The sequence below is a fragment of the Dipodomys merriami genome, unplaced genomic scaffold (genome assembly GCF_024711535.1).
Source record: "Dipodomys merriami isolate MVZ:Mamm:240054 unplaced genomic scaffold, mDipMer1.0.p SCAF_14, whole genome shotgun sequence".
NCBI classification, from domain to species: Eukaryota; Metazoa; Chordata; class Mammalia; order Rodentia; family Heteromyidae; genus Dipodomys; species Dipodomys merriami.
In genome coordinates, this window is record NW_027202715.1 from 10,890,189 (window position 1) to 10,915,694 (window position 25,506).

Below are 25,506 nucleotides of genomic sequence, written 5' to 3' on the forward strand. Positions count from 1 at the left end.
TTCTGCCTCTTCCAACCAACCGACTTAAGAAACCAATCAAGCCACAGGACCTCAAGCTGACCAGAGACTCCAACAAGAGACTGGTTGCAGACAAAAGGGAGATACAGGATTCTTCCCACTCCTCCCCCCCCCCAAAAAAAAAAATAAAAAGACTTTTTTTTCTTTTTTTTTCTTTCTTTTTTTTTCTACTTCTTCCTCTTTTCTTTTTTTTGCTTGCTTTTTGTTTTTTGTGACCTTATATATATATTTTTTTTTCCCTTCTAAAACTTTTATTAATCTTTAATTTTTGCCTCTTCTGAAAAAATAATTGTTTTCCAGTAATTTTTTTTTCTCATCTTATAATTTTTATTTTAGGAATACGTGAATGAGAGTTTTCCTTTCTTTTCTTGTCTTCTTTCTCTTTTTCTTTCTTTCTTAATTATCTTTTTGTTTTTTATCTAGCTCAACTGAACTTCTGATCTTTTCTTCTCCCTTTCCCATCCTTAAAGCTTTTCACATCTCCTCTATGTCCCTCCCCTTCTCTGAACATATTCACATTCCTCTCTAAATAGACGGTCTTTTAACCTCTATAATAACATTAATTTTTACGTTTCTATTCTTTTTCTGGTCTCTCTTTATTCCCCTTTCCGTCTCTTCTTTTTCTCTCTCTCTCTACTTGCATCCTACCCAACCCATTTCCTGCACTGTGATTAGGACATAGTTAACTCTCCCTGTGCCTCCCCACACCAATCTATTCCTATTTTTTACCCACATCTCTCCCTAATCCTAATAATTTCTGGTTTTCCAAATTCTTTTCTGCGGTTCGAAGTCCTTTAACATATAGTCGTTTGATGTTGAATAGATGTATCTGTTGAACTAGATTGTATCTGTAGACTATTGACTGTACAAATGCAAACTTTGGTTGATGGTTGCCTTAAGATAGTGTTCTAGCACAAAACTGGTGCAATCTTTATCTCAAATGGGCCAAGTAAGCCGGAAAAACACAAGAAAAATGGCAAATCCGGGTATCTCAATTCCCAACCTTGATAATCAGGGATTAGAACAGATAAAGAATAATCCAGAGGAGAGTTCCCAAATAGCTCTACAAACACTAATAGCAAACATGATAAATGAGAAGTTTGACAATGTACAAAGGACTCTGTATGAGCGTGATAGGGAGAGAGAGGAGGCATCCCAGAAGTTTATACAGGAATATCATAAGCGTGAGGAAGCTTCTCAAAAACTGATACAGGATTTGCATGAACAACTTGAGAATACTCAAAGAGAAAGGGAGGAATGGCGTGAGCAGGCAGAGAACACTCAAAGAGAACTGCAGGAATCCCACAGAAGGGAGGAAACTAATCAAAGAGTAATTCACGAATTAAGAGACCAGGTAGAGAATACACAAAGATCACTAAAGGCATTCATGGAATCCATTAACAAAGAGCTGAAGGAAGTCAGGGAGACCACAAAGGGAATGCCGAATGGAACCCAACAGAAGGAATGGGAGTCCAAAGAAACCATAACCAATCAACTAAGTGATTTGAGAACAAACACTGAACACCAAATTAAGGAAGTAAAGAAATTCATACAAGACCTAAAACAGAGCTTCAACAAAGAACTTGAAGCCATCAAAGCTGACCAATTAGAAGGAAAAGAGATAAAAAACAAAGTAGAGAGTCTTGACAGCAGGTTAGACCATGCAGAAGATCGAATCTCAGGGATTGAAGACAGCCTAGATATTATAGAGAAAGAACATACAACCATCCAAGACAAGTCCAAGAAATACGATAAGTCCATCCAACACCTGGAAGACACCATCAGAAGGCCCAATCTAAGGATAATGGGTGTAGAGGAGCATCTAGAAACAGAAGTTAATGGTCTAGGAAATTTGTTTAACAGGATCCTAGCAGAGAACTTCCCAAACATACAAAAAGATAGGCCTATTCAGATACAAGAAGCTTTTAGAACCCCAAATAGACCAGACCAGAATAGGACATCCCACCGTCACATTATAATCCACACAGGATCAACCCAGACCAAGGAAAAGATCCTTAAAGCTGTCAAGGAGAAAAGGTTAATCACCTATAAAGGGAAACCAATTAGAATTACCTCAGATTTCTCAGCAGAGACAATCAAAGCAAGAAGAGCCTGGAATGACGTATGCCATGCCCTAAAAACAAACAACTATCAACCAAGAATACTGTACCCAGCTAAATTCTCCTTCATAACTGAAGGCCAAATAAAAACCTTCCATAGCAAAGAAAAATTGAAACAATACATCTCCACCAAACCAGCCCTGCAAAAGATTCTTAAAGATGTCCTACACATAGAAAACCAACAAGACCGCAACAAAGGCCAAGAAACTGCACCCAAACTGAGAATCCAAGAACCTTAGGAAGAACCCAGTTTTCACAGCCCCCAAGAAGGCGGATAACATGGAAGGAACTCCCAAATACCTCTCAGTCCTATCTCTTAACATTAACGGACTGAACTCTCCAATTAAGCGACATAGACTGTCTAGTTGGATTAAAAAACAAGACCCTTCTATCTGCTGCCTGCAGGAGTCACATCTTGCCCGTAAAAACAAACATATTTTCAAGGTTAAAGGCTGGAACAAAATCTACCAAGCAAACGGCCCTCATAAACAGGCGGGAGTTGCAATCCTAATATCAGATAAAATAGACTTCAAATTAAAATTCGTGAGAAGAGATAAAGAAGGTCGCTACATACTAATTAAAGGATCTCTACTTCAGGAGGATATTACAATTCTAAATATCTATTCGCCAAACAATGGAGCACCCAAATTTATCCAAGAAACACTACTTTCCCTCAAATCCCATATAGATCCAAAGACATTAATTGTTGGGGATTTGAACACACCACTCTCTCCACTAGATAGATCAACTGGGCAAAAACTCAACAGAGAAACTGCAGATCTAAAAAGCTGCATAGATCAACTAGACTTAACAGACATCTACCGAACATTTCACCCAGCAGCATCAGAATACACGTTCTTCTCAGCAGCACATGGAACATTTTCTAAAATAGACCACATTTTAGGCCACAAAGCAAACTTGTCTAAATTCAGAAACATTGAAGTTATACCTTGCATTCTCTCTGACCACAAGGGAATAAAATTAGAACTCAACACCAAAAACCACCAAAGAAAGTCCGGTATCACATGGAGGCTGAACAACACACTGCTGAATCATGAGTGGGTCATGGAAGAGATTAGAAAGGAAATTCAAATGTTCATGCTATTCAACAAAAATGAACACACAAATTACCAGCTCCTCTGGGACACAGCAAAGGCAGTACTCAGAGGCAAGTTTATAGCTCTGAGCTCCTACATCAACAAATTGGAGAGATCTGAAACTAACAATTTAATGATACATCTAAACCTCCTTGAAAAAGAGCAGCAAGATAAACCCCAATCCAGTAGACGGAAAGAAATAATCAAAATTAAATCAGAATTAAATGAATTAGAATCCAAAAAAACTATAGAAAGAATCAACAAAACAAAGAGTTGGTTCTTCGAAAAACTTAACAAAATTGACAGACCCTTAGCAAACCTTATCAGAAAAAGGAGAGAACACACCCAAATTAATAAACTCAGAGATGAGAATGGAAGCATCACCACGGAAACAACCAAGATTCAGAACATTATAAGGGAATACTTCTCAAAACTTTATGCTAATAAGTTTGAGAACTTGACAGAAATGGACCTTTTCCTAGCAAATATTGACATGCCAAAACTAAACCAAGATGAGTTAAACCAGCTTAACAGGCCCATATCAAGCATTGAAATAGAAACAGCAATAAGAGACCTCCCAGCTAAGAAAAGTCCAGGACCAGATGGTTTTACAGTGGAATTTTACAAGGCCTTCAAAGCAGAGCTCACACCAATACTCCTCCAACTCTTCAATGAAATTGAAAGAGAAAGCTCACTACCGAACACATTCTATGAAGCCATCATAACCCTCATCCCAAAACCAGGCAGGGACTCATCAAAGAAAGAGAACTATAGACCCATTTCTTTGATGAACATTGATGCAAAACTTCTCAACAAAATTTTGGCCAATCGACTTCAACAATTCATCCAAAAAATCATACACCATGATCAAACAGGATTCATTTCAGGGATGCAAAGCTGGTTCAATATACGCAAATCAATTAATATTATTCATCACATCAACAGGAGCAAGAATAAGAACCACATGGTTATCTCAATAGATGCAGAAAAAGCATTTGACAAGATCCAACACCCCTTTATGATGAAGGTTCTGGAAAAATTAGGAATCCATGGAACATTCCTCAATACAATAAAGGCTGTATATGACAAACCTACAGCCAGCATTATACTCAATGGTGAAAAACTAAAGCCATTTCCTCTTAACTCAGGAACAAGACAAGGATGCCCACTCTCTCCACTTCTCTTCAATCTAGTATTAGAATGCCTAGCTACAGCAATAAGACAAGATGCAGACATAAAGGGGATCCAAATAGGGAAAGAAGAAATAAAACTCTCCCTCTTTGCAGATGACATGATCTTGTATTTAAAGAATCCCATAGACTCCACTCCCAAATTACTCAAGCTGATCCAAAACTTTGGCAAAGTAGCAGGTTATAAAATTAACCCCCCAAAATCAATGGCTTTTCTATATGCCAACAATGAGAAAAGTGTGGCTGAAATTAGGAAAGCAACTCCATTTGTAATAGCCCCACAAAAAATAAAATACCTAGGAATTAACTTAACCAAAGAAGTGAAGGACCTCTATGATGAAAACTTTAAAATCTTGAAAAAGGAAATCAACACAGAACTTAAAAAATGGCAAAACCTCCCATGCTCCTGGATTGGCAAGATTAACATTGTGAAAATGGCAATACTTCCCAAGGCTATCTACAAATTCAACGCGATACCTATCAAAATTCCACCCTCATTCTTCAAGGAAATAGAGGAGGCAATCCAAAAATTCATATGGAACAATAAAAGACCCCGAATAGCAAAAACACTCCTCAACGGAAAGAACACTGCTGGAGGAATATCAATACCAAATTTCAAACTCTACTATAAAGCCATAGTAATCAAAACAGCTTGGTATTGGCATAAGAACAGACCTCAGGACCAATGGAATAGAATTGAAAACCCAGAAATGAACCTACAGACCTATAGCCATCTAATCTTCGATAAGGAAGCTAAAACAATAGAATGGAAGAAAGACAGCCTCTTCAGTAAATGGTGCTGGCAAAATTGGTTAACTACATGTAGAAAACTAAAGCTAGATCCTTATATATCACCCTGCACCAGAATCAACTCCAAATGGATCAAAGACCTTGAACTCAAAGCAGACACTCTGAAAACATTACAGGATGGAATAGGAGAAACCCTAGGTCTCCTTGGCTCAGGTCGAAATTTTCTGAATAGAGACCCGGAAGCACAACAAATCAAAGAAAGGTTGGACAAATGGGATTGCATAAGATTGCAGAGCTTCTGCAGGGCAAATGACATAGCTAGCAAGATCAATAGAAAGCCCACCGATTGGGAGAAGATCTTTACTAGCCATACAACGGACAAGGGTCTCATATCTAAAATATACTTGGAACTCAAAAAATTAAACCCCCCAACAACAAATCCTCAAAGAAACAACTGCCCAATAAATAAGTGGGCTGAAGACTTAAAGAGAAGCTTCTCTGAAGAAGAAACAAGGATGGCCAATAGACACATGAAGAAATGTTCAACATCCCTAGCCATAAAAGAAATGCAAATCAAAACAACATTGAGATATCACCTCACTCCAGTTAGAACAGCAAAAATCAAGAACTCTAACAACAACAGATGCTGGAGGGGATGTGGACAGAAAGGAACCTTACTTCATTGTTGGTGGGAATGTAAACTTGTTCAACCACTTTGGAAAGCAGTATGGAGGTTCCTCAAAAGACTTCACATAGATCTCCCCTATGATCCAGCAATCCCACTTTTGGGCATTTACCCAAATGTTTACAAACAAGACCACACTAAAGCTACCAGCACAACTATGTTTATTGCAGCATTATTTACCATAGCTAAGATATGGAACCAACCCAGATGCCCCTCAGTAGATGAATGGATCAAGAAAATGTGGTATATATACACAATGGAATTCTATGCCTCCATCAGAAAGAATGACATTTCCCCATTTGTTAGGAAATGGAAAGGTTTGGAAAAAATTATATTAAGTGAAGTAAGCCAGGCCCAAAGAAGCATAGGTCCCATGGTTTCCCTTATTTGCAATATCTAGTATAGGTATGAGTCAAGCGGAAAAGGTCAGATAATGTGATGTTAGGAAAATGAACCCTTAAATATGTATTTTAATGCTTTCGTTTCTTTCATGCATGTGTTTCTAACGCATTTATAAGATTATTTCTTTGTTGCTTTGTATGTCCCTCCCCTACAGTGTAACCCCCGCTTTCACTATATTTGATGTCAGTATAACATGTGGAGGAGATGGGGACAAACAAGTCGTTTAAGGATTCAGGTGGACCTGTTGCAACAATGAGAAGTACAAAATGTCATGTCAAAACCAGCTTTACAATGTCGGTGTGGGGGGGAGGGGGGTATAATTGTGTGGGGGGAGGGGGGTAAAATTGGCTGGGGGGAGGGGGAGGCGGGGAAGGGAAGTGAAGGGTAAACAAAGGTGGAGGCTGCAATGCTTGGTAAGAAATGTATGCATTATCCTGCCCATGTAATTGTAGCCCCTCTGTACAGTATGTTCTCAAATAAAATAAAATACAATTTAAAAAAAAAAAAAAAAAAGAATCAGACCAGATTCTGTCCCACCAGTAAAAGAATGGGGTCTATACCAGGTCATGTCTCCATCACCCCTTCTTTGACAATGTATAAAATAACCATCAGAAAACACAGAAACTGACTATATATTCAGAAAGTTTTCTTTACCACATCTGTAATCAAAAGAAGCAAGAGAAGTTCTGGAATAAACCTAGTTCCTGAAATAGGTTTCTTACCAAAACTCAAGATGAAAACACAAAAAGTCACATATAATATGCATGATCACATGTATTAGTCAGCTCTGCACTACTGTAACTAAAGACTGGAGGAGGTCAACTTAAAAGAGTAATGGTTTATTTCGGCTCATGGTTTCAGAAGTGTGTGTATGGCCACACAGCCCCATGACAGCACTTCCAGACAGATGTGCATGGCAGAGGAAGCTGCTCAAGATGGACAGGAACACAGAGGGAGGAAGAAGACAGGCTGGAGCCTCATATTATCTAATTTCTTGCCACTAAATCCTACCTCCTAGAATTTCCACCACATCTTAGTAGAACCAAGGGCTGGAACCAACCTTTGAACACAAGGCCCTTTATGAGAAGTTGAAGATCCAAACCATAGCATCAAGGAACTAAAGAACGTTTTTATAACCATAAAGTGAAAGAATTGGAATTTTTTCAAGTAAAGCAAATAAGATTTTTAGAATGGCTAGCTGGACACTGGTATATAATCCTAGCAAATGAGGAGGCTGAGATCTGAATATACTGGTTCAAATCAGCCCAGGCAGGTAAGTTCAAGAGACTCTTATCTCCAATAAATCACAAAAAAAACACCCAGAAGTGGAGCTGTGGTTCTAGTGGTAGAATGCTAGCCTTGTACAAAAACACTCAAGAACAACCCCCAGGCCCAGACCCAGCACTAAATTTATTTATCTATTTATTTGGAAATTACTAGAGAGGTACAGAATAATTAGTTATTTGAATAGATTATCAATTCAAGCAAAAGGAATGAAAAAGGAAGTATGAGAGAATGAGCAAAAAAGAAAATAGTAAGAGGAATTTCTGGATTCTTAAAGGCTTCCAATTTATCATATAGGTAACTTGGATTAGAATCCTTACCGAAAGGTATAATTTGTGAAAATGTTTTTGAAGTTTGAAAAAATAGATGTTGGGAATTAAAGTGCCACATTGCGCTGTTTATCTTAAATGCATACAATTTTATCTGTCAATTATACCCTAGTAAATTTGAAGGAAAAAAAAAAAAAGAAAACCAAAGTACTTTACTGTATCCTGGGAAAATTACAACATGGAAATTTGCATCAAAATATATTATAGAGCACAACTATTAGCTCCTTCTTTATTAAGAGAAAGTGAATAAACCAAAATTACCATATTATGGTGGTACACCACTGTAATCCAAGCTCGGCAGTTAACAGAAGAAGGAGAATGATAGTTCAAGGCCAGCCAAAGCCAAAATCATGAGACTACCTGAGAAATAATCTGATTGTGGATTGGAGTGGTAGAGTACTTACCTAGCAATCGTGAGGTGCCGAGTTCACTGCTTAGGTGACAGAGTGCCTGTTTGGCAAATGGGAAGTTCTTATCAAGCATTGTAGCCTCCTCCTTTGTTTCCCCTTACCATCCCTTCCCAGCCTCCCCCCCCACCCAATTCTCCCCCCCCTACCCCCCACCCCCACCCCCACCCAAAGTTGTAGAGTTCGTTTTTGACATGACAACTTGTACTTCTCATTGTTGCAATGGGTCCACCTGTATCCTTATTTAAATAACTTGTTTTTCCCCTTCCCCTCCACAAATTATACCAACATCACATACAGTGAAAGCAGGGGTTATACTGTGGGGATGGGACGTACAAAGCAACAAAGAAATAATCTTATAAATGCATTAGAAACAAATGCATGAAAGAAAAAAACATTTAAATACATATCTTAGGGTTCATTTTTCTAACATCACCTTATCTGACCTTTTCTGCTTGACTCATACATATACTAGATATTGCAAATAAGGGAAATCATGGGATCTATCTTTCTTTGGGCTTGGCCTACTTCACTTAATATAATTTTTTCCAAGTCTTACTCATTATCTTGCCCATGTAATTGTAAACCCTCTGTACAGTATTTTCACAATAAAAAATGTATTAATAAAAAAAGAAACAAAAAAAGGCAAATGGGAAGTCCTGAGATGTGTGTGTGTGTGTGTGTGTGTGTGTGTGTGTGTGTGTGTGTATGTGTATTTCTATATCAAGCCAAACTTCCATTCATAAGTGATGGCAATGAAGATATTTTTGACATGGAAACTCTGGAACAATCCCAGTGACAACTCTCACTACACAGTACCATCTGTCTTATTCATTGGCAGTTATTAATCAATGTATTAACTACTCTCTTTACCACCAGTTTGCAAATGAGACCAGAGCACAAAGTGGTTTTTAAAACCTACCTAATGAGATAAAACACATATATAGTATAGCCAGGATTCAAATCCAGGTCACTACATTCTAAGTCCAAACATTTAACCACTATGCAATATTGGGCCCAGATGTAGACAGCATTAAATCTTTCACCACATTGGTGGCAATGGGTTCAAGTTTGTGATCAGATTCAGAAGATGCAAGAGACATACATCAAAGCTGAGGTCCATGCGACAACACTACTATTCAAAGCCAGATGAAATTCTTGCAGCATCTGACATTTACCTTAGCACTGCAGATTCTAAGGGAATCTGGCTGAAAGAAGGGCAGGCGTGTGGGGGGGGGGGACGTCATTCTCACAGCAAGGTCTACACATGCATCAACCTGGGCCTGGTACACACTTTGTATCTGGGACTTCAGAGCTTCCCATAAATACATGTTTTTGTTCAATTTTCTCCTGTCACTCTGAATCCATCTCATCTCAATCCATTGCTTAAAAGCACATCCCACAGAAACACAAGAAGGATAAGAGTCATGCATACATTCATACTGACTCAGTCCTTACTCTAGATGGCAGTTCTACCAGTGTCCCAATGGAGAACTTTTAAAATTCCACAGCTACAAGGGAAAAAGACCATCACCTGAAAGGATTGAGGCTCTTGAGGCATTAAGCAAACATAAGAGACCAAAGCAGCCAGGGACTTATAAGGTGTTCTGATTTGGGGAAGTGAAAACACATGCCAAAAGAAGAAGAAAAAAAGAGAGAAATGCAGACACTACAAAGGATTTCCTAAAAACTGAAAGAGAAGTGACAAGTCATGTTCTTAGAAAGTCAGCAAGAGCTAATCAAAGGCTGACAGGCTTCTGAAAGCATCATGTGTATTTGTTTCCAAAGTGGTCTTTGAAGGTGTTTTAGAAGTCAAGGACACTTCCAAAGGAAGTCACCACAAAGTTACTCTGAGTGAAAAAGAGTGACAAGAAAAAGCTCTTTTGTCTTCCCTGGCAGGTAACTTGGTGGGATCAGCATAGCAAGTGCTATGCCATTACTGCCATCCAGTTCCCAGGTCAGCCTTCCCTGAGGGATGGTTCTAGGTCAAGGTCAAGTACATTTCCATTATGTCCGATCAACATGAAAGTGTTAAGAGGTAGCTGAGCATAGATTGGCAGTAGACATCTGCCCAGGATCCATTCAATCAGTTATAAGTATACTAGATTTGATCTGTCATAGCATAGGTCAGACCTGTGGACCAAATCATTCCTTCATTGTCTTCAGAAAGCAAAGTTCTGTAGGAACAGAGTCAAAGATTGGCTCCAAGTCCATGTAACCCCTGCCACCAGAGAAGGTCCTAAAGAGAGAGGCCCACATTGATCTAATGGGATGCTGCTATTGTTACTTCCATTCTAATATATACATAATATATATGTACATACATACATATGTATGGTTATCTATTCAAATATATGTATACATTTTATATGTAGCACTGAAGTTGGAATTCAGAGTCTCATGCTTTCTACATAAACACTACAGCACTTGAAGCACATTCCTAGCCCTTTTAGTTTTAGTTATTTTTCACATAGAGTCTTGCATCCTTGCCTGAGATTAGCCTCAGACCATGATCCCCTATGCCTCCTCCATCACTGGGATTACACACATGTTTTATCATGCCCAACTTGTTTGTTGAATGAGATCTTGCCAACTTTTTGTCCAGGATGGCCTTGAACCACAATCTTCTGAATCTCTACCTCCTGAGTAGTTGGGGTTTCAAGCTGTGGTGCACACCACCACACACAGCACTGGAAATTCTTTATTCAACCACAGGCTCCAGATACTCATTTTGCACTGTCCCCAACTTGGTATCTTGTACTTGGTATTTAATACAGCTCCACCCATTTTTAGTGTATGAGTTACAGCTGCTCTCACACTAATAGGGCAAAGTTGACTGTTAACAACAGAGATCATACAGTTTACAAAGCCCTCTAGAGCAGAAGAAAGCTTCTTACTTTTGCTTAATGAGATACTGTATATGCTCAACCTATACAGAATGAAGGTTGGAAGCACATTTGTCCTGTGGTAGAGACTTCAAAGTTTGGCTTGGGATTCACAGACAAGTCAATCTCTAACATGTGTAGACCACTATATCTCATTTCTTACCCTGAACTATATTACCAAATATCTACCCTATCTCTCTGGTAGGGGTGCCAGTCCTGGGGCTTGAACTCAGGGCCTGGGCACTGTCCATTTTGCTCAATGCTAGAGCTCTACTACTTGAGCCACAGCTTTACTTCCAGCTTTTTCATAGTTTATTGGATGTAAGAGTCTCGAAGAGACTTTTTGAGAGTCTGGACTGGCTTCAAACTATGATCCTCAGATCTCAGCCTCCAAGGGTTGGAGGTGTACACTGCTCATTTGGCAGAATGCTAGCCAATGTGAGAAAGTGTCAGGCACCAAGTTGGAGTGCTGGTCTCAGACATTTAAAAAAATTTTAAAAAGTAAAAGAAAAATCTCACCTGGCCACTAATGGCTTATGCCTCTAATCCTAGCTATTCAAAAGGAAGGAAGGAAGGAAGGAAGGAAGGAAGGAAGGAAGGAAGGAAGGAAGGAAGAAAGGAAGGAAAGAAGGGAGTGAGGGAGGGAGGGAGGGAGGGAAACAAAGGAAACAAAGAAACAAAGAGAAAAAAAGAAAGAGAAATCTCAGCCTCTTGAGTAGTTCACATTACAGGCATAAGCCACTGGTGCTCAGCTACTTGATGATGATGATGATGATGATGATGATGATGATGATGATGATGATGATGATGATGATGATGATGATGATGTAGTTGTGCAAAGGGGTTTCAATTCAACACATCATTTTGTGAGTTCAATGCTTGATCGTGTCACCCCTCAGATCCTTCTCCTTAATCTCTCAACCTCACCCATCCTGTCAAGTTTCTGTAGTAGGAAGACCCCTACTCAGGCAGGCAAGCCCACCTAGTCATCCGGAGTGACAGAGTCCACCACAACAAAGTTATTATTAAAGAAGCAACTTTATTGAGAAAGTTCCTACACTGACAGGCCAGGGCCACAGCACAGGCTCGGGAGCTGATACTGCGACCCCGAGCAGCCCACATACTTAGGTTTTTAAAGGCAAAATTCACAAGGTCGAGCCTGGTCACACGCAGGTGACCAATGGGATCATAATTGTAACACACACAAAGGATTGTATGGTCATACCAGACCACACACAGGTAGCCAATAGGTGGAGTCACTAGTATGAGCCAGATTACAACCGATCTGTTTAATCGGTCAGTCCTTAACTGAACAATGAAGGTGGGTTAAGTTGTAAAGGGGAGGGGGACCTAGAGGCATTCTTTCCATTCCAAGAACTGGGCTGGTTGGAGCCAAGATCCAGTTAACCTTGTTTAGAGGATTTTTTTTCCCCTAAAATCCCTAAAACAAAGGCAAAGCCTGGAAAGAAGCTGTGCTAGCTCAAGTCTCCTCTCAGGGCCTACGTCACTCCCCCCTTTGACTTGTTCCTGAGTCAAATCATTGACTCAATTTTTCCATTGGGATGGAATCATATTGAGTTCTCATTACCATTAATTTTATGGCCCCAATCCTCTTTTGTATGAATGACATTAATGCATTAATTACACAAGGGCCAATTTATAGCATCAGGAAGGTAAGAATCAAGGTGGGCAGCAATAGCTGAAATCAGGGTCATCATCCATGGAGACCTACATTTAATGTCAGAAGCAAGAGAACTACACCAGCCAGGGCAGTTATTAGGGTTGTCGCCCATGGGGACCATGAGAAGAGAGGCTGATAGCATGACTCAGTCCCTCAGACTCTTCTAACCAAGGCCAAACTTTCCCTAATACAAAGGCTACCTTGCTTCATGGGAAGTCCAGTTCCGGGCTATTTCAGAGAACTACCTCTGCCAATGAGTCTACCTGGCGGCTCTAACTGAACCAGCATCTAGATTGCAGTAGGCATATAGATAAGACAAAGAATATTCCACATTAGTACACCAATCCTGACTTTATGCATAGCACAGCTAACTTAATTTTATACCAGCTCTACTCGTAAGCTCCAATATCAAGACATACTCATACCATTTGCTACATACTTATACTTTCTGAGGTTTGTCTTCTTTCCTTTCAAACATCTAAAAACAATCCTTACTTTTCAAATCCTTTCTTATCCAGAGGATACCAATTTTTCCCCCAATTCCTTTCCCAAGGCTTTCTTTACCACCTTCCTCTTCTTTTCAGTTTCTTGAGCATCTTTGTGGCAAGAGTTTAAAACTGCCCAATTTTCCTTTGGCCTGCAGAACCTTTACCTTAGAACAGCCTTAAGGCACCACTGTGATGCAGAAGCTTGCTAGATTTTAAGGCTAAGAGTAGGGCTGGGTCTCATTTACCATACCAGAGCCAAACTAGGCTGTGACCATAGAGTGGATTTCCAGTCACTATGCACTGAAGTGCCTAAGGCAAGCAAGCCAGTGATATCCTTGTCCCCAATATCCACTGTGGGAATAGAGAGGGTTTCTGGATATCACCCAAAAGAATGTCCCATAAGATCTTAGATTTAGCAGCAGTCAACAAGGAAGCAGACTCAGGTGATGGAATCAGGCAGGAGTTCCTCCAGGTGACTGTCAGGCCATCGTTGAACTTTACCCATTAGGGTGTACAGCAGCAGCAGCAGCAGCAGCAGCAGCAGCAGCAGCAGCAGCAGCAGCAGCAGCAGGGTCTCTCAGTGGCTCCAAGGGACTGTTACCTGGCGCTGGGCTGCAAATTCCTACACAGACTGGTTAAGGATGCAAGTAATACATAGGCTTGGCAGGCTGTGGCCCCGTTGGTTTTTAAAAACATTTAGACAATAGTCCAGGACAATTTACCAAACTAACAACTTTTTACTAACCAGATATTTTTGTAAATAGACACAGAAGGCTTAGTCTTGTAACCATCTCTGACAGATGCAGTCTCCACACTTGCACACCTACAACTGTTAACACTATTCTTTATGCCTTTTTCTAAAAAAAAAATTATTTTATCTATTTTGCCTCATTTCTCCAAAACTGACTCTGGACTTTTGATCTTAAAAGAGGGTTGATGGGCGAAAGTCCATCTTCTGTAACTACTTCAAGCTGACTTTAGGGGCGTTGATCCTACCTAGCCAGGAACCTATAACCTTAGCCTATTTTACAAAGAGGTTATCAGGGTTAGATATCATTAAGAACAATATTTTAACTTTTGACAACTGCACAGACCTTTTCTCCAGCTACAGCAGTGTAGCTTGTTTAGCACTCTACTTTGCAAAAGCATCTTTCTGGATGACTTAGGAATGTGATCTCTAGTGACCCAAATGATGCCTAAGTTACCTTTGCAGGCTTTTAGACAGATATCAATAGAAACACACTCTCAGGTTTACAAAATTTTTCTGAGCAGGTGAATTTCATGTAACTGGTGTCAGCTCAAAAGTTCCTGCCAATTAGAGCTTTTGGCACATAAAGGGGTTGAGATTTAAACTATCCCCCACATTTTATAACATTAGCTTTTTACTAGTACCACAGAGGACTGGCAAGTTCTTGTCTCTTACAAGGTAGATAGTCATGGACATTAGGCATGCTTACAAACTCTTCCCATGACCTCCCGACTCTGACCAGTTTTGAAGGGCCATGTACAAATGACTCTAGGATCTGACATTCCTCCCATCCAAGCAGTGGCTTACTGCCTCTGGATGCTCCTCCATTGCTTTTGTCCCAGGAGTGTCTTCTCCACACTGGGATAAATGCCTCATTGGCATTTTCTTAGCTGGTCACAGGACTTGAACTCAGGCCTGAGCACTGTCCCTCAGCTCTCCAACTCAAGGCTAGCACTCTGCCACTTTGAGTCCTAAAGCAACTTTGCTTGCTCTTTCAGCACCCTGCTGACTGAATAGAGGTGACAGTCTCACAGGGACCTTTTTCTGCCAGGCTGGCTTTGAACCAGTTTGCAGATTAATGAGTCTTATAAAAGGCCACTTTACTCCAATTAAAAGCAACAAGGTGGTCAACATAGAAGTAGCTTTTAAGCATGCTCTTACCTGGAACTTAAGAGCCAAAGTTACATCTGACAAACTTTTAAGAATCCTCTGGCTTTGCTCTGGGCTTTGCTGGAAACTGTTTTAAAAAAAAAACCTATAAGAGCAAACTAGAATAGCAATTCTTTTGATAATCTTAATTTTTTCTCCGTGTACTTTGAGGCAAATGTTAAAAACAATTTTACTTTTAAACTCTATATCCAAAAATCCATTCCTAATTTTTAAGTTTCTTATTAATCTCCTTTAATATTCTATAATTTAGTTTTCATTTGCATTTTGAAAAGATCCCTTGAAATCTTAAGGCCAAGTGTCACTCATTGCCTCTTGGCTGCTTGTTTTAAAACAGACACACATTAAAAATTTTAAACTCAAATGACAACTTTTCCTTAATGCAAAAATAACAATCATCATAACTGAACCAAAAAGCTAGGCTTAGCGTCTTTATGACTTTTAAGAACATATCCTAATTGTAGAACATAATTGAAAGTAAGCCACATTATACAAATAACTTTTTACCCTCTTTTTAAGGCCTTCCTAATTTTAATGTTAACACATCCAAGGGGAAGTTTTAACAATACTAATCAGATCATCACATCACTCATTTTAACCATCATGTTTTCACTGTCTATCTGCAGGGAAAAGAAAGAACAAAGATGGGCCACTCAGCCCTTCTATGGAATAGGCACACACCCAATCTGACTCTTTAGGGTTAGATGAACTGCATTTGGGCTAGCTTGCCCTCTTTCACCATGCGTGGACTCCTCCCAGGGCCTGTCCCACCATGCATGACCAGCTGAACTGCACTTCTGCCTGTTCACCCTTTACCTCTAAAGACAGTGTTATACCGAAATTCGGGGACCCCCAGAAGACCACCAGAGACCACGATCAATGTAAGCAACAAAGAGCTGGTTTATTGCAAGCTCAAGCTTGGTCCTCCGCGCACATGGTAACTGGTGACGCTAAGAGGCCCTGAGCATAGGATCAGGGCCGTTTTTATAGTATTGAACAAACAACTTAAGGAACTTTTACATAAGAAATTACATGATTGGTTAAGATTTACATTTTAAGCAAGCTAAACTGGGCAAATAATGATTGGTCGATCTTTACAGAAAAAATGTCCTTGGTCCATAGCTTGACCGAAAAAGGTTACTAGTCACACCCGGACCAACAGAATGCATGGCATGTCTTGCCCCGGGCTCTGAAGAATGGGTTGGTTAACAACTCTTAGTCCTAGGTGGGTGGGGGGCAACACCACTTGGGGGCTAACACCTGCCTTAAGCAAATGCCATCTATGGCTCCAAGAATTGTGCATGGCTTTCTGTCATAAATTCCTAGCATTGGGGCTAAAGTGGATCATGAGTCAAGTCGCAGAACTGAGATGGAGTGTTAAACAAAAATGGAGTTGCTTAGGTTTCTTAAAACATTATAATTCTTCCCTAGGGCCTTACTGCCTCGGCCTCCAGGAGGGGCGTTGCAGCTGTGGGGATAATTCTGAGGACTTTGCCCCCTTGGTCAGGGCTGTAAACCCTTTGAAGTCTTTTACTAAGCAACTCTAGGCTCCCAGGCTGACATTCCACTACTAAGTAACTAAAACCAGTCACAGTTAAAATCATACAAAAACCATACAATCATCCAGTACAAAGCAATTCATACAGAAGCAAAAATGGCTGTTAGGTGCTGTCATTATATATATATATATATAATATATATATATATATATATAATATATATATATATATGATTATTTTTTTGCATTCTTCAACAGGTCTTCTGTTGGTTCTTGAATGAAATACAGTTTTAGGCAGACAGAACAGGTACGGTCTTTGACAGTGTTAAACTAACCTTTACATTTAAATTTCTAATATTTATACCCAAATTTTAGCCAAGGGAACTAAATCCCAAACAGCCAATGCATTTTTGTTAAACCAGATAACTTGATTACAGTATAAACAGTCTTATGCATTTTAAAATATTAGTTTTTAATACCAGATTTTCTATTTTTCAAGTTAAAGAATCCTTAAAAAGTCATTTAAAACACTATGAAGATTCTTTAAAAATTTTGTTAATGTCCAAACTTCATAACCTTTTGAATTTTAAATGTAAACTCACCCAATTGTTACAGCATGCTGACAATTCTTATCTTTGAACACATTCACAGACACACACAAAACACTCACACAGATCTTAAAGCATGCAAAAATCAAAATCAGTTGTACATACACCTTCTGAAGTTTTTAAACAAAAATTTAAGACAGTATTTCTTTTAAACTAGATACCTTTGTTGGGCTTCATTTTCCCAGAGCTTGCTTGTATAGCAAGGCAATTCACTAATTAGTCTTTTGAATCCCTTCTGTTGGAGGAGGGCTGAGGGAGGGGGGTCACCTAAAACTAAACTGGCCAGATTTTTTTTATCCAATTTTAGACAAGAGCACTCTACAAATTGTTACATTATCAGGACTAACTGAAAAAGTCCAAACCAGGCACACAGCCTTCTACACCCTCCCTGCCGGCAGCCTCCACAAGGAGAAAATGCAGCCTGAGGCTTGAAGGGAACCAAACTGGTCCAGCATCCTTCCATGACTCACAGGGAGGGTAGGCACAGCAGGTCTGTGACTGAGCCCAGCCAAAGGCTGGAACTTTTATTCCCCCAGAGATGTTCAAATAAAAAACACAAACACAGATAAACACAAAAGCCAAGGATCCACATTTTAAACTGGTACCAATTCTAAAACAAAACAAGACAACAACCAAAGGCTGAGTTGGGGACAAATGAGACCCAGGTTATCCCTACCAGAACTGTGTGCTGCTCCCACTCAGCAAGCTGAATCCAGAGTCTGCTGGATGAGCCTGCCATGCTCACCCAAAACTTCCCTACCTCTGGAAACAGAACAGAAAACACACCGAAGTAAACAAGACAGACAAGTGGCCACAAAGACAAAATCAGGTCTCAGTGAATGGGGCGACATCTCACCACCATTCACTTACCAGGGAACTCAACCCCCACTACTCACCTCCGGAGGATTTTTTTCTTAGATTCCTGCAAACGTTGACCCAGGGGCCTTCCAAGGCGAAGGAGAATTCCCAGTCATCTTGGGGCAAGGGAAAGAAGTCCCTAGCTGCCGTCCCCTCAGACTGACAGGTTCTCCCCCATGCTCAGACCCCCTGAGCCAAGGCCTGAGGCTGAGATCTAACTGGGGCCACTTGCAGGTGGTCAGTGGCAATTTCATAATTGACAAACAAGCAAGTTAAAAAAGCAGAACCAGCAGTTTTTGTTTTTGTTTTTAAACGAACTAGGACAAGGTCTAGGGGTGTCCTGGGAGTGGACTCACTTTGCCCCATATCTTTCCTGTAAAGTAAATCCAATTACAAACATGGCAAGCAAAAGAAAAAGCACAATGAGACACAGACAGACATGATTATACACAGAACAAGGAGGGATCCCAAAACCAAAAGTTACTTTTTTTCTCAACCTATTTTCTCCACAAGCAAGCCCCCGTCCAACAAGGACTGCTAGGACTGGTGGAATTGAGGGGTCCAGGCATCCCTGGACCTCCTCTGCCATAGGGGACTCTGCTGCATCCAGCCTCACCCTACTTTTGGCCTCACTCTGGCGCCTTCTCTACCTAGGTCGACCGCGCTTACCTCAAGGCTTTTCTCGGAACTTCTCTCCAACAGCCAAGTGCCCACACACTGTCCTCCCAGCTGGGGATCCCAGTCCCCTTCAGGTTGGAGCAGCTAAGAGCTCTATCCCGGACAAGCCCCCATTAAATGTAGTAGGAAGACCCCTACTCAGGCAGGCAAACCCACCTAGTCATCCAGAGTGACAGAGTCCACCACAACAAAGTTGTTATTAAAGAAGCAACTTTATTGAGAAAGTTCCTACACTGACAGGCCAGGGCCACAGCACAGGCTGGGAGCTGATACTGTGACCCCGAGCAGCCCACATACTTAGGTTTTTAAAGGCAAAATTCACAAGGTCGAGCCTGGTCACACGCAGGTGACCAATGGGATCATGACTGTAACACACACAAAGGATTGTATGGTCATACCAGACCACACACAGGTAGCCAATAGGTGGAGTCACTAGTATGAGCCAGATTACAACCCACCTGTTTAATTGGTCAGTCCTTAACAGAACAATGAAGGTGGGTTAAGTTGTAAAGGGGAGGGGGACCTAGAGGCATTCTTTCCATTCCAAGAACTGGGCTGGTTGGAGCCAAGGTTGAGTTAACCTTGTTTAGATGTTTTTTTCCCCTAAAATCCCTAAAACAAAGGCAAAGCCTGGAAAGAAGCTGTGCTAGCTCGAGTCTCCTCTCAGGGCCTACTTCAGTTTCCTTGCTCCATTTCCACTTATGTACATTGACTACTATGGCTGTCTTCACCCACCTTTCCTCTCTCCATTCATCTGCTCACCCTCTCCATTTATCTGCCCCTGCCCTTGGATTTCCCCCCTGCCCTGATAAAACACACTTAACCTTCCCAGTATTCATTTGGTTAAACTGTTAAACAAATGGTTGGTAAGTTGGTAAGAAGTTGATAGTTGGTAAGAAGAGTTATACCATTGGAGTCCTCCCCTGGGAAAACCATATGTTTTGTTTATCTGTATAACTCTTTTTATATAGTATAAAATCTCTTCATGTACATATAGAAGGCTTTATTTTTAATTATTTTATTTTACTGTAAAGGTGATATGCAGGGGGTTTATATAAGGAAGGTAATGAGTACATTACCTAATGAGTACCCCTCCCTCATTTCCTCCCATTTTCCCTCCCACCCCACTTCCCTCCCCCCCCCCCCCCCCGCAAATTGTAAAGTTCAATTTTAACCTAGTGTCTTATGAGTATTGCTGTTGCATTGGTTCAAATTTTGTCCTTTGTCTAACAGGCTTTATACCTATAAAAGGGATGAAAGTGATGATAAACACAGATGGGCTTGTGAAGATGTTACCTAATGGTAATATTATGTAAGAAGGTAAAGTTCAAAAGCATTATCCTCCCCTTACTACCTGGGTGCTACAGTTTAGCTTCCAAATGTCCTTCATAGGCCGTATGTTCAAGGCTGTGTCCCCAGACTGACTACTACTGGGTGGTGGCGGAAACTTTAGAAAGTGAATCCAGGGGTACATCCCTGGGGATGTACTCCCTAAAGGGGTTAGTGACAACACAGCCCCTTCTTTTTCTCTCTTTCTACTCTCTGACTCTAGACATGAGCAGTTTTGCTCTACCCTGATCACAGTGAGCTGGCTCACTGAAAGCCCAAAGCCACAGAGCTAAGTGATTAACCAGAACCCTCCAAAAATCTATAAAAAAACAACTTCTTTCTTTTCTATAGAAACTGATTTGTCTCGGGCATTTTATTGCAATGACAGAAAGCTAACAGGGCCAAGCTTTATCCTGTATTTACTCTGTATGGTCCTCACTTCTTGTTCTGTACTTTCTACAGAAATGTCCCTATTGCTACTATGCATCTCAGTTACACAACAGGGTCTCTCAAGGTCTGCACCAGCTGTCAGAAACTACTAAGGCTCTCTGATAAGCTGCTCTCTCTCTCTCTTTCTCTCTCTCTCTCCTCTCTCTCTCTCTCTCTCTCTCTCTCTCTCTCTCTCTCTCTCTCTCTCTCTCTCTCTCTCTCTCTCTCTGGAGCATTTCTTGTTCTCTCTTTTCTTGGGATCTCCCTGAGAACAGACAAGGAGTAATGAGTTCCTCTGAGTTCACAGTAAATCAAATCTATCCTTCTTACCTCCCTGAACCTAAAACTTCTGACTTTTTTTTCTTTCTTTTCTACTTTTTTTGTTTTTGACATACTAGAGCTTGAACTCAGAGTGCTACATTCTTGTTCAGCTTGCTTACCCATGCTACTTGAGCCATGTTCTAGTTTGGCTTTTTTTAATTATTATTATTTTGGGACTGGATTTTAATGGATGTTGCTGCTTGGGTTAATTTCAAACCAGGATCCTCTGATTTTAGCTTCCTGAATAGCTGAGGAGTTACAAGTGTGTGACACTGGTTCCAGGCACTGATTATTTTATTAATAATCCATGGAAGGTCTTTTTTTTTTGGGGGGGGGTCCGGTCATGGGGCCTGAACTCTGGGCCTGTGCACTGTCCCTCAGGTCTTCAGCTCAAGGTTAGTGCTCTACCACTTGAGCCACAGTGCCACTTCCAGCTTTTTTCTTTTTGCTTATGTGGTGCTGAGGAATCGAACTCAGGGCCTCAGGCATGCAAGGCAAGCACTCTACCACTGAGCCATCTTCCCAGCCCCATCCACGGAAGGTCTTAAGTTTTTTCATCATTTGCCACAGACCATATGATGTCCAAGCTTCAGCCAGATATCTTAGAAAACTAGTAGGTCCACCCCAGTGTCTTTGAGAACTGGGGGGTGATGACTTTGTGCCTTTAGGCTCTCCCCTGACTGGAATAGTTCACATTCTTTCCTTTTACATGTAGACGCTGCTTTCAGGGTATTGACCTGGTTCCTGCTGATACAGTTAGGAAATTCTTATAGTCCCTAGAGCTGTGTAAGTTTCTTCCTTCTTTACAAGAACCTGAACTTCTCTTTGTTTAATTTATGTCAAGATGGGACCCTTGCTGGCAGCCTGGAGACAGTGTAAGGCCCAGATCATGAGCGGATTCCTACCTGAACCAAGCTATGACAGCATGACCTGTGGGTCAAGGACAGATGGCTGTCCTTCTGCACAGGGAACGAGGCTGCTTTGGCCAGCCAAGACATTTCTGGGCTACTAATGGCTTAAGATGTTAGGTTCCAATGAACAGACAGCTTAACCAAATGAATATGCAGGAGCTGAAACCTAGCTTGACTTGGGTCATGTGGCTTAATGGAGGGGGTTGGAGGAATGGAGAGAGGAAGGGAATAATACTCTATGTGCATAAATGGAAATGGAGGTGAGAAAAACAGGGATAAGATGGGAGTAGGGGGATAAGGGTGGAAAGGGGAGACTCTGACCGAGATGCATGACACAAATAAATGCACGTGTTCACTTGAAAGCCCCTTGTGCAATTATTTGAAGATATATTTTAAATGATATTAGGTTTACTCAAACAAATAAGCCTAGTTCTTAGATATCCTATCTGCCTACAAAACACTGAGTCTGATACATCTCCACAGTCGGCCTCCTTTGGGACACTGCTCCCCATATACCAGAAGTCCAGCACAGTCTCCCCCACAGCTTTCAGGTCCCAGCATCTCCTTTAAATCTGTGATGGAGACCCTCTCTCTTTCCCAGGGTGCCTGCAGGTGACAGCTAACTGTCCTCTTAAATTCAACTTGAATTTCATTTTCTTTCTTTAGTTAATTTTCTTCTTTGCAAGGTTTCTAATTCCACTATGAATAGCCAACTAACACTGAAGTACTTGTAATTATCACTGGCCAACCTGATCAGGCTCATCAGCCACTTCTTCCAACGGTTCCTCACGGCCACAGTCACTGCGACACCAGACACAGTCCAGGTATGGTTAGCCCCTGGCAATATGTTCCATACAGATAACTGGGAAATCAGTTTCAAAGTCCCTCCCAGAAGGTCTGCTCTCCAGGATCGGCTGTACCAACTGTCTTCATTCCAGAACATTGGCCTGCAGCAAAGTTCCTAAACCAATTCTTTACTGGACTCAGCAATCCCAGGGAAGCAAGAGGGTAGGAAGTGGAAAGTGTAGAAATAAAGCCATGAAAGATGTCCCGACCCGCAGGACTTCAACCAGGGCAATGAACCTAAGCGAGAAGGAATGAAGGGACAAGAGACACGAAGAATGACAGCAAGACAAGGATTCTGATCAAGCTGCCAATTTTTATTTTTCACACAGGGGTATTTATATGCTTGGAATAAGGAAGCTTTTTCATTGGCTGAAGCAGCTGCAGGGTGCTTGCTTAGGGCAAAGTGAAAAGGTGGGATTCTGTAAACTCAGCCTCAAGATGTTCCAGTGAGATAGTTAAGCCTATTATGTTGAGAGACTTAACTTTTGGCTCCCAACAGAAGAAATACAAAGTGGTTTATTACAGAGCTAGAAACAGCTTCCTAAGAAAACACACTTGGCTGTTTGTTGTTTAAGGCCTCTCCAGAAAGCCTGTGTAGACTCACTAAAATTCTTCAGGGAAAAACAAGGTGAATAATGTGTGTGCAGATTCCTTGTCATCTCCTGTGCAACAGTCTTACTGGTGAAAACTTTCATATGGCAGAACTAACCTGCTGTTATTTTCATCATGTGTCACGAGGTGCTCCTGGACAGACCCTCGAGGAATCCCAAATCTCTGGGACCGCCTGGGCAATGGAAAAATACCAAAGCCCAGCCTTTGTCTCCAGGAGCAGCTGGAGGAAATAATAACAGAAGTTTTCCAGCAAGTCAGCCTTGTGCCTGTGAAGCAAGCAGGACCGCACATGTGGATCTTGGGTAGTGATTAAGTCATGACTTAATGCTTGCAGAGTTTAGTTTTGCAAACATCCATCCAACTTTAATAGTAAGTACCTCGGAAGAAGATGACAGCAAATTCTGCTACTTGGACTCAAAATAAAATGGAATGTTTGACATGATTCTCTTTTTAGCATTAGAACAATCATAGTTCTAAACACACATTAACCTATTCAGTTACTAATTATTTACTGATTTGTTAGTTAATTTCTTGACATATTAATGTTCAAGATGGTGCTTGGAATAGTACAGACAATAGTTCCTCCTCTGTGAGAGATGTGTTTTAAGACATTCAGTAAATGCCTAAAACCATGGATTGTAACCAAACCATACATATAATACATTTCCCCTACCTGTACCTGCCAATGACAGAGTTTAATTCATAAATTAGGCACAGTAAGAGATTTAAAACATCCCATGATAATAGGAGAGTTATACATTGTAATACAACTGCCAGCCTCACAACTATCACATTTTGACATATTATTCTGTAAAGTAAGTTTCTTGAAGATATGCATTTCAACACACAATTGTCATCGCAATAACTACAGAAGCTTCAAGGTAACTAACAAGTGAATAGCATATAAAATATGGACCTAATGTGGATACAAATAATGATCCATCTCTGAGGTAGGATGCAACAACATTTCATAAGACTTTATCACACTACTCACAGTGGCATTCAATTTTCAAAGTTATAAAATAATTATTTCTGGGCATTTCCATTTAATATTACATTGAATATACAGAGCAAATCTTGAGATAATGAAGAACTGCTGTTTTATACATTCTACATCCATTAACACAAAGGGTATTATTGCTAATCTGGTTTTAGAAATGAGGAAACAGAAATTCAAACCGAGCATGTGTAACTAGTATAGTAGTTATGGAAATGGAAGCATGTGATGACACTGAAGATTTTCCAAATCATCTCTTCTGAGTATTTGATTGTTTAATTATGATGTGGTATAATTCAGATCTTACAGAAGCAAAAATCAAGTAAGTGAAAAGAAAATGAAGCCAGAGATAGGTGGCTAATTCTAGTTGTACAGGAGGCTGAGATATGAGGATTGCAGTTTGAAGCCAGCAGGACAGGAAAGTCTATGATATTCTTGTTTACAATTAAAAATCAAAAAGCCAGAAGTAAAGCTGTGGCTCAAGTGGTAGAGCACCATCCTTGAGCAAAATAGCTAAAAGACAATGCCCAGGCACTGATTTCAAGCCTCACTACAGGCCAAAAGAAAAAAAAAAAAAAAAAACAAGGAAAGAAGGAATAAAAAGTACACCAAGTATACCTTTGCAAGGGACTGTTTAAGTTGACTTTGCTTTGACTTTGTCCCCAACAATTACCAGAGTTTTGCCGTTCTTGCTGGGGAATCCAGATCTGCAGGCTTATCATAATGTAATTACTGGCATTTAACTACCCAGTGAATGCAGCACAACCTGGAATTCCACAGGCTGTGAATGAAAGCTTGCTTTCTCCTCTTAATTACCTCGCACTGTGGCAATGACATATTAAAGGCTTTTGAGACTCAAGAGTCATCAAGGTGAAATATTGGAGATAATTTCTTCCAGCCACAATCTCCTCAGGGACATGTACTTTACACATTCTTTCCCTACTTTCTCTAAGGTAAAGAGAAAAGAAAAAGACCCCACTTGGTTTCTTCGAACATTCAACTCAAAATGCCTATGTCCAAACGCTGTAATGAAATTTCCAGGATTTTGTTCTTTCAATAAAACCATCATGAAATTTTGACAATTAAAACTTCCAAGATCCCCTTTATATTTCTTAGTTTAAAATTTTTATTTTATTTTTTTAATTTAATTTTATTTTATTTGTGAACA